This window comes from Ischnura elegans, chromosome 5, assembly GCF_921293095.1.
Source record: "Ischnura elegans chromosome 5, ioIscEleg1.1, whole genome shotgun sequence".
NCBI classification, from domain to species: Eukaryota; Metazoa; Arthropoda; class Insecta; order Odonata; family Coenagrionidae; genus Ischnura; species Ischnura elegans.
Genome location: NC_060250.1, coordinates 20,740,994 through 20,748,923, shown reverse-complemented (window position 1 = coordinate 20,748,923; position 7,930 = coordinate 20,740,994). Strand labels below are relative to the sequence as shown.

The 7,930-nt window shown below is 39.0% G+C and overlaps 1 non-coding gene across 1 annotated transcript; it reads left to right on the top strand.

Annotated features, from left to right (window-relative positions):
• The first annotated feature begins 6,058 nt into the window (after positions 1 to 6,058).
• Trnat-ggu lies at positions 6,059 to 6,131 on the top strand. Its single transcript has one exon. It is a non-coding gene; the product is annotated as a tRNA-Thr (tRNA).
• Positions 6,132 to 7,930: the final 1,799 nt, after the last annotated feature.

The window sequence follows — 7,930 nt, the reverse complement described above, 5'->3', positions numbered from 1 at the left end:
ACCGAGGTAAATTGACTGAAAAAACAACGTAAGGTAGGTAAATTGGATTTGGGCTAGCGCAAACTTTCTTCAGATCTCATTATCGAAGTCATTGTTTTCTACGCTTTTCTTTCAACCTACGTCGTTAAATTCTGCTATGAGCCATGGGGAAAGGCGGCCAGAGATTTGAAATGGATGTGAGAAAAAACTCCAAAATAATTAACCAGGAAAATAACAATCTGATCAGTATTAATGCAGTGTGTTTAGTTGCATGCATCTGTAATAGCATTCTCATATTTTGTTTAATTTTGTAAAACTATCAGGGATATTTTACGGGACTTCAACGGGATCAACTATGGAGGAAGAAGGAATTTATGGCAATGGTTCTCTTGTTCTGAAAGTGTTCGCCACTCATTAGACCATCGTGGTACCTTTTCTGTAGATCAAGAGTTGTCAAATGAAAAGCGTCGCATGTTTCTAACGGGAGAGCTTGATGTCAATGAGAGCTACAGTGTTTTGATGTCAGGACATTAAGTCATGTAGCATTACCTATGCGCTTGGTGTGGGGTGATTGTTTTCTTATTTATACTTAGAGGCGCATCTCATTGGAAGCTATTTGCAGTAGGAGTTTTTTGCAATAGGCGGTCTCCTATCTCTAAAGGCTCTAGGATCAATTGAGTTTGTCTCTTGAGCTGTCCCATGACAGTATTAATTCATGAACCAATGCCATGCAAGGTGATTCATTTTACTTCACGTTGTGTCCATACTCATTGTCCCCATCGATGAAAATTACGAAGCTCTTTTCTGCGGAATCTAATTTCCTTATGAATTGCGTCGCATATTCTTCGACCTACCATCAAAACCTTTGTTTGCCGACATCAGTTGTGATTTGACTTCCTGCGCAAAGCCAAATGGTTCATGGTAATGGCAATTGTAGCGAGGTGAGCAAAGAAATCAATAAAATTCCTGGCTTAATTTTGCCACACTTTTAATGATGAGCCATTTCGTAGAGTCTTAGCGCATCAGTTGGAACTAATCATCACGGAATATAATCAAGTCTCACCTAGTTGCGGAATCAAGGAAGCCAAAATCTTCATTTTTTATTTGGCATTTGATCAGCTGTGTGTCATGCTTTCTTAGTTATGAATTTGTGCTCTTCCTCTGAAGCAGCACGAGGATGGAAATTTTCATGTTTTTCATATTCAAGCACATTTTATGCCATTCTTTTCGCCCCACCTTAACCTTTCTCATTCGTTTCTAGAGTTAAGCAAACGTCAATTCTATTTTTATTCATTTTTGTAGAGAGTAAATAGCACAGATTCATTTCCTATAGCTGATTTTCTGCGATATCCCTAAAAAGCATATTTCTGGTTCCTGGAGTTGGACTACAAGCCCGCGAATTTCAGGATTTCAGGTCGCGTCCCTCTGCCAAAAACTCTAGGGGTGGCTCGCAGTGTGTTATCATGACTGATATCGAATAACACTGTTATGTATATGTAAGTGAATTAACTTACGGCAATATGTTGGGGAGTAAATGAATTGTGAGATACAATGTTGGCATTAAAGATGTTGTTTTCAGGTAAACGATTTTAATTTCTTCTGGTGAATTCATCAATAATAAAAAACCAGGAGAGGAAATTGATAGTTTTTGAAAATAAGATCCTCAGAACAATATATGGTCCTATTAATGAAGATGAAGTATGGAGGATCAGAACCAACAAAGAGCTCAGAGAATTATATACAGATCCGGATATAATAGCGCAAATAAAAAGCAGGAGATTAAGATGGGCCGGTCATGTAAAGAGGAGAAAAGATGAGTCCATGCTAAGAATGGTATCTGAAAATCAACCCCGAGGAAAACGTCCGCTTGGGCGACCCCGACTAAGATGGCAGGACCAAGTGAAAAGGGACTTAGGGAAGATGAGAGCAGATGCAGAATGGATGGCGGATAGAGATAAATGGCGACATGTTGTTGGTGAGGCCAAAAACCTCCTGAGGTTTGAGTGGCCACATAGGTAAGGTAGGTAAGGAATTCATCAATTGTTTTCAGGTATTTGAAAGGAGTTCCATTTCCGAAATTATCAATGAAAAGGTGAACGAATGTAATATAGCTGGTTATTTTCGCAGATTTCACGTATTTCATTAAAAATTTCTCTCATTATGGAGAAAATACTTATCGATACGATCTTACTTCACCTAGATGTATTCCTACCTCAAGGCAGTCACAATGGACCTTCCTCCTCAGTGATCCCTAATTAAACTAAGACAAGGCATACGCCCTTCGCTGTTCGCATCGTATCCTTTTCGCTTCCTTGAGCTTTAAATATTTTTCCTTTCCGTTAACGACTTATTTATAACGAAGTGGTTTGAGTGGAAATAATCATGAATATATAGTATTGCAAAAGAAAAAAATAATTCTGCAGTATCTTCTAGCTTCTACTGGATATATTAAATGATAATTTTTGATAAAATCTTTGTATTATCCCTGTGATATTTTCAAGACTAATTTGGGACGTGTTATGCAAGTGGTGGGTAATATTTCATGAATGTTCGCATCTAAAATATTTTTTACTGAAATTTCCGCAGAATCTTAATTATATCTCGATCGCTCATCAGATAATTCAACGGGTGCTTGGCACGAAGCAGTTTCGTTTTGAGTGTGTGGAATAATGTCATCAACCTCTTATGTTATACATACCCGTTGCCGTGTTGATTATGATATTCAACACCCGTGACATAAAGGAAGTTAAGTCACTCAGAAATTCGTTAGAAGGGATGGAAGGGAAATTTCTGGGGCGTATCTTCAGTGAAAATTTTTTGAAATGGAATTATTCCGGTACAACTATCAGCTATATAGCTTTCTTAATCTCGGAGAAAGGCTTCTTTATTAATCTTTTATTGATGGTGAAATGTGTCGATATAATGGTTGGAGTCTCAAATCAGCGTGATTCAACCATTTTAAATAGGTAACCCACTCCAATATTCTTTTCGTTACACATGAAGAAAGATAAGATTTATTGGGATACCAAAGGTGGATTGAGTGTTGCAGTAATACCTTACTGTTTCTTGCTCCTTATTCACCGGAAACTGGTGATTTTTCTCATTAGGTATGCAGGCTAAAAATTTAAGAAAGTATTGTAAAGTAATTAAAAAAATATCTACGTTCTGATAATCCTTTTATTGGAAGATAATCTAGGTAACATTTTACATTGTATTTAACAAAATTGTAATTGAAGATTTTTGGATCGTGTAAATACACCGAAAAATATTAAAAATTAAAATAATTTAAACAGCGTTCAATTTGAGTAGGTTTTATTATCTAAACGCATAAGCTTTATTGTTTTTAGAGATTGCATCGAATTTCCTTGCATTCAATTATTGAATGTTCAATGCTATTGTTCCTCGAATCAATTTTGCCTCGTTATATGTCGCATCGTCGTAACAACGGTATAGTATATTTTTTATAAAATTTAGAATCATTTTTTTTCATCGCTTGGCCACAAAACCGCCGAACTTTTTCAGTTCTCATTATTTCTTGGTCAAACGAGTGAGATGTTTGCACGATCATCGGATTTTAAAACTTCCGTTATCCCGTTTCCTCTTCCGCTGTTTTTATCGAATCTTTTCCCTTCTTCGAAGATCGCTACCTGCTCAGCGGGCGCGAACATGCCTGGTCATTCATATATGCCCTCGCTTGTTTATTTTCGCGAGAGCCCGTTTCTCTCTCTTTCCGCACCATCCCGGATTGATATTTCTTTCCGCATGGTCCTTTTTTCTTTGTGAAATGTGTGTGGATGCTGCCGCGTCCGCGGTTGCTTTCTCTTTTCTCCGATGGTGAGCAGAGCTCGCCGTAACTTCCTCCTTCCTTCCATTCTTAATTGGACCCAGAGCTCCCGAAAACAAGTGGAAGTCACAGTGCGTACCGCGAATATTCGACGACGCGACGTTCTTAGACGACGTGAAGAATAGCCTTCATTTACGGTCGTGCTATGACAGCCGAGATCGAGAGAAGGAAACAAAAGAAATATGCTGGCTATAAAAACAGAGATGCAAAATATATCTAAAAACTCTTATCTCGTTCTATTAATGATAGCAAAGGTGTCTCGATTAAAGAAAAATAATGGGGTTACTCGCTAGAATGACTCATTTCACGTTTTTAATTTTTATTGTGCTAACTTTTTATGATTTTACCTATTATGTTATTAACCGTTGGCAATTTTGCATTTGCACTGCACATTCATGTAAAGACAAAACTTTCAAATATCCATTGGGCACGTATTTGTTTTACTGTGCGTAATATTTTTATGATCTTGTGGTGTGCATGTGGGGATCCTCTTGAATGCTGATGATTGTTTACTAGGGTGCCTCGTTTTGCCACTTCTTTTAGGAGCGAATCGTAATACACGGCAAAAATTGCGTACCCGAGTGGGTATTACAGGTATGATTTCTTTTCAAAATCGGTTAATATCTTCTGTTCGCCATTTTGTCTTGAAATTTCGAAATTTTTAACGAAAAACGTTGAAAATGTAAATAATTTTAATTTTATTTTAGCATGCACTCATTTTTGACAACTTTAGACATGATTTCCACGTTTTGTACGGAAAAAAATCTCTATTTCACGTCATTTATCGCATGCATAGCGTAAAACGAGGCGGAGTGTTGCGGGTTGCCTACCACACAAAACTGCTTTCCGGGGTACGATCAAAGGTCATTTTATCGATAATTAAAAGCAATAGAGCTGACATAATTGGTCTAAAATATCAAAGAAAGACCCATGTTATGCCCCACTGGAAAAAAATGAGTGCTTGCTAAAACCAAATACCTAGTGTGAATTGTATACCTACCCAAGGGGTATAGCTCCCGTAGATCCGCTACTGCTCGCAGGGTATCATAAAGATAGCCTTGATATTTTCACGGTATTATTCGTGGTCTACGAAGGGATATTTGGCCCGGGTGCAATTAAAGGAAAGAAGAAAAATATCGAAAGAGGAAGGAAGCAGGGAATTTTTGGCAATACAGTTAAACAGAACGTTTCATTATATACGGATTATACATTGCGTCACCATTTTACGCGACTTGAGCGAATTGCGAATAGCATCTGTGAAAATTATTGGTTGCACGATACAGCGAGACAGACGAGTTTATATCTGAATGCATGAACGGGAGAATTAAGGATAAATTGCTCTGTGCAACCAGCCAAATTGTTCAAATTCGAGAAACATTAAGCAAAATCAAGCAATGCTATTTCCAAATTCTCAAATATATTATCACTCCAGTGTCGAATTGGCAGTGAATTTGCACCACGATTTTGGTTTTAATCATTAGTCTTTTACCTGTAAAATTTAAGTTTAACCCTTCCTAACCCAGAGCTGCTTCTGGGAGAAATCAAATTTTACGATTTTTCATTCTGAAAACTTGATAATTTTCCTCTCAATCACCATTATCGTGGCAGCTAAGTATTTCGCCATTATAGTTTACACCACAAAATAATGCGTAGTATAGACTTTTCGTGAATGCATTTCGTGAGCAGAAAACTTTAAAAAATTTTGTTGCTATTTCTCATTTCGTACACGAACAGAAAATGGAACCTGTTCAAATTTGTTTCATGCATCCGTGCATGTTCCGTTTACCTTCATCTACGACTTACCGTACAAGCCACCACCAGGTTGTGTGGCAAGGGGTGAATCCACTCGAGGCACAAATAGTTTATTTGCATTTTCAGCACTCATCCTAGCCTTAATGAGAGAGCTATTCTAGTTATTATTTGGCGTACAGTGATCCATAGTGTCCTTTTTCTTCTGTATTCTATAAACTTCCTCGTTTCTCATTTAAACGGACACGTATGCATGTTTAAGAAATGCGTGAGATAAATTAGGTAGCCACTTAGTTGAGGCGTAACGAAGTCACTTGTTTTCCTACAGTGCTTTAAATTCGGTACGCAGACCAGCGACAAAATATGGGTTTTTCACCCCAACAGTGGCTTAGTAGGCGCGACCCTCGTCACATGTGCCACAGTGTGGAGTTGTGACGTCAACATCTTGTTCGGTAAAACCCATCCCGAATTTCGCTCTGAGAAAATGGCTTAGTGGTGGAACTGGTTAACACGCCTGACCGGTAATCGGGAGATCCGGGTTCGAATCCCGGCTAAGTCAAATACTTTTTCATGGCGAACTTCATCCGTTGGTGTATTTAGCATATTAAGTGATTCATCAATGAGTTATAACATGCCAAAAGTTTCAGATGATAAAGTCAGTATTTAAAAATAAAATATGTTATGAACTACGCATGCAGAGCCTATTTAACCTAGCCCCAATGAAGATATCCTAGAGCTAAAGTATCGCAGGTATTATGGTTACGGTCAACCAAATTTTTCGTTAATTTAGACATTAACTAGTGCGGGTTAATGTTTCAGATAACCAGGCCTCTTACGCCTGTTATTATATTACGCCTACGAATATTACGCCTAGGAAAATTAAACTGATTATCTCGCTGACCGGTTTGTGGCATAAGCTCTGTCAAGATATTTTTTTCCCCAAATGTTACATGCACACGTGAAGCGCTGGGCGTGGGGTGGAATGGGATTGGGGGAGAGTGCCTTCCTCTTATAGTTCCTTTTGTGAGCACGAAAGTGAGAGTCTGGGTCCTTTCTCTCCACAAGGCTCTCTTGTTTGCTCTCTCCTTCGTGTGGAAATACGAATGGGCACTACTGCATCTTGTGTGCACCTCCAATGTGGTCCTCTATATAAAATGCATGTATTTTTCCATGAGTTATACGAAGAAATTAAAATAATAAATACGAGAAAAAAAAAGAAACTCGGAGGCTGCGCGCTAGGCTTAGATTCCAGATGTAGATGTAAAACACCCCACGCCGGTTGCAACTACCTTCCCATTCGTGGAGGCTTACAGAAATATTTATGACTTTAAATTTACCCTCGGAATTCCATAGTTAACAATATTTTGTCTCTTATTCATAATTAGAATTTAACTTATATTGTAGGTGAACAATATCGCTATTCTCTTATAGTCTTCTTTGCTAGATTCCAACGTCCTTCATCTTCATGGTCCCTCAATCATAAGATTGGTTCACTGCAGCCCATAATTTCTCCTCATCTTGTGGCAGCTCTTTTGCCTCTTGTCTGTAAAATTTAAACGTAACACTTTGGGCCAATGCAGGGTGGTTTATTTTCTTAATTTTAGTTCGAATGAAAATCTGTTTTTGTAAATAAAATTTTCATTTATTTTAAGGGGTGACGTGTAAGGATAGTGGGTAAAGCGCATGGCTGCTGATCGAGGGGTCCCTGGTTCAAATCCCGAACATCCCCCAGCTAAAACACTTTAAGTGCGAGGTGGCCCAAGGAAAGGAACCCTCCCCTCCCCTGTATGTGCGATATTCACACTCCTGTGGTTTAGTTCGGGATGAGCTCTACCATCATATATAAAAATAGGGTCGATCAATCATGTTGGTGATGAATATTTATAGTATTAGATGTAGTAATGAATGCATAATAGAAATTGCGATGAATTTATCGTAATATTTTCTTTAAGAACGCAATGGGTAGTCCATTTGGGTTTCGGGGCAGAGCAAGACCGAGCCCCCGAAATTCGGCTCGGTCCCTCCCCTTGAGCCCATTCCATCCTTCCCGCCCTCACCCCTCTCCGACCGCCGTGAGGTTTCAGCGGAGGGTGGGCCGGTGAAAGTGGTGACGCAACTCAACGTAAGGAAGAGCCCACTGCACGCTCGAGCATGCACTCAGCGGCGGCACTTCCTGATGCCGTGGGCACCCACCCACCCCTCCCTCTCATGTAATAACCGCTCCCTCAGTCTTCCATCCCCCCTCTCTACCGCCAAATACCTACTCTCTCATATACATTCTATATTCTTTTATTCTGTGGCTCCCAAAAAAGAGATGAGGCACTCGTCCTCGAAATGAAAAGCTACTTTAAGAGTAAA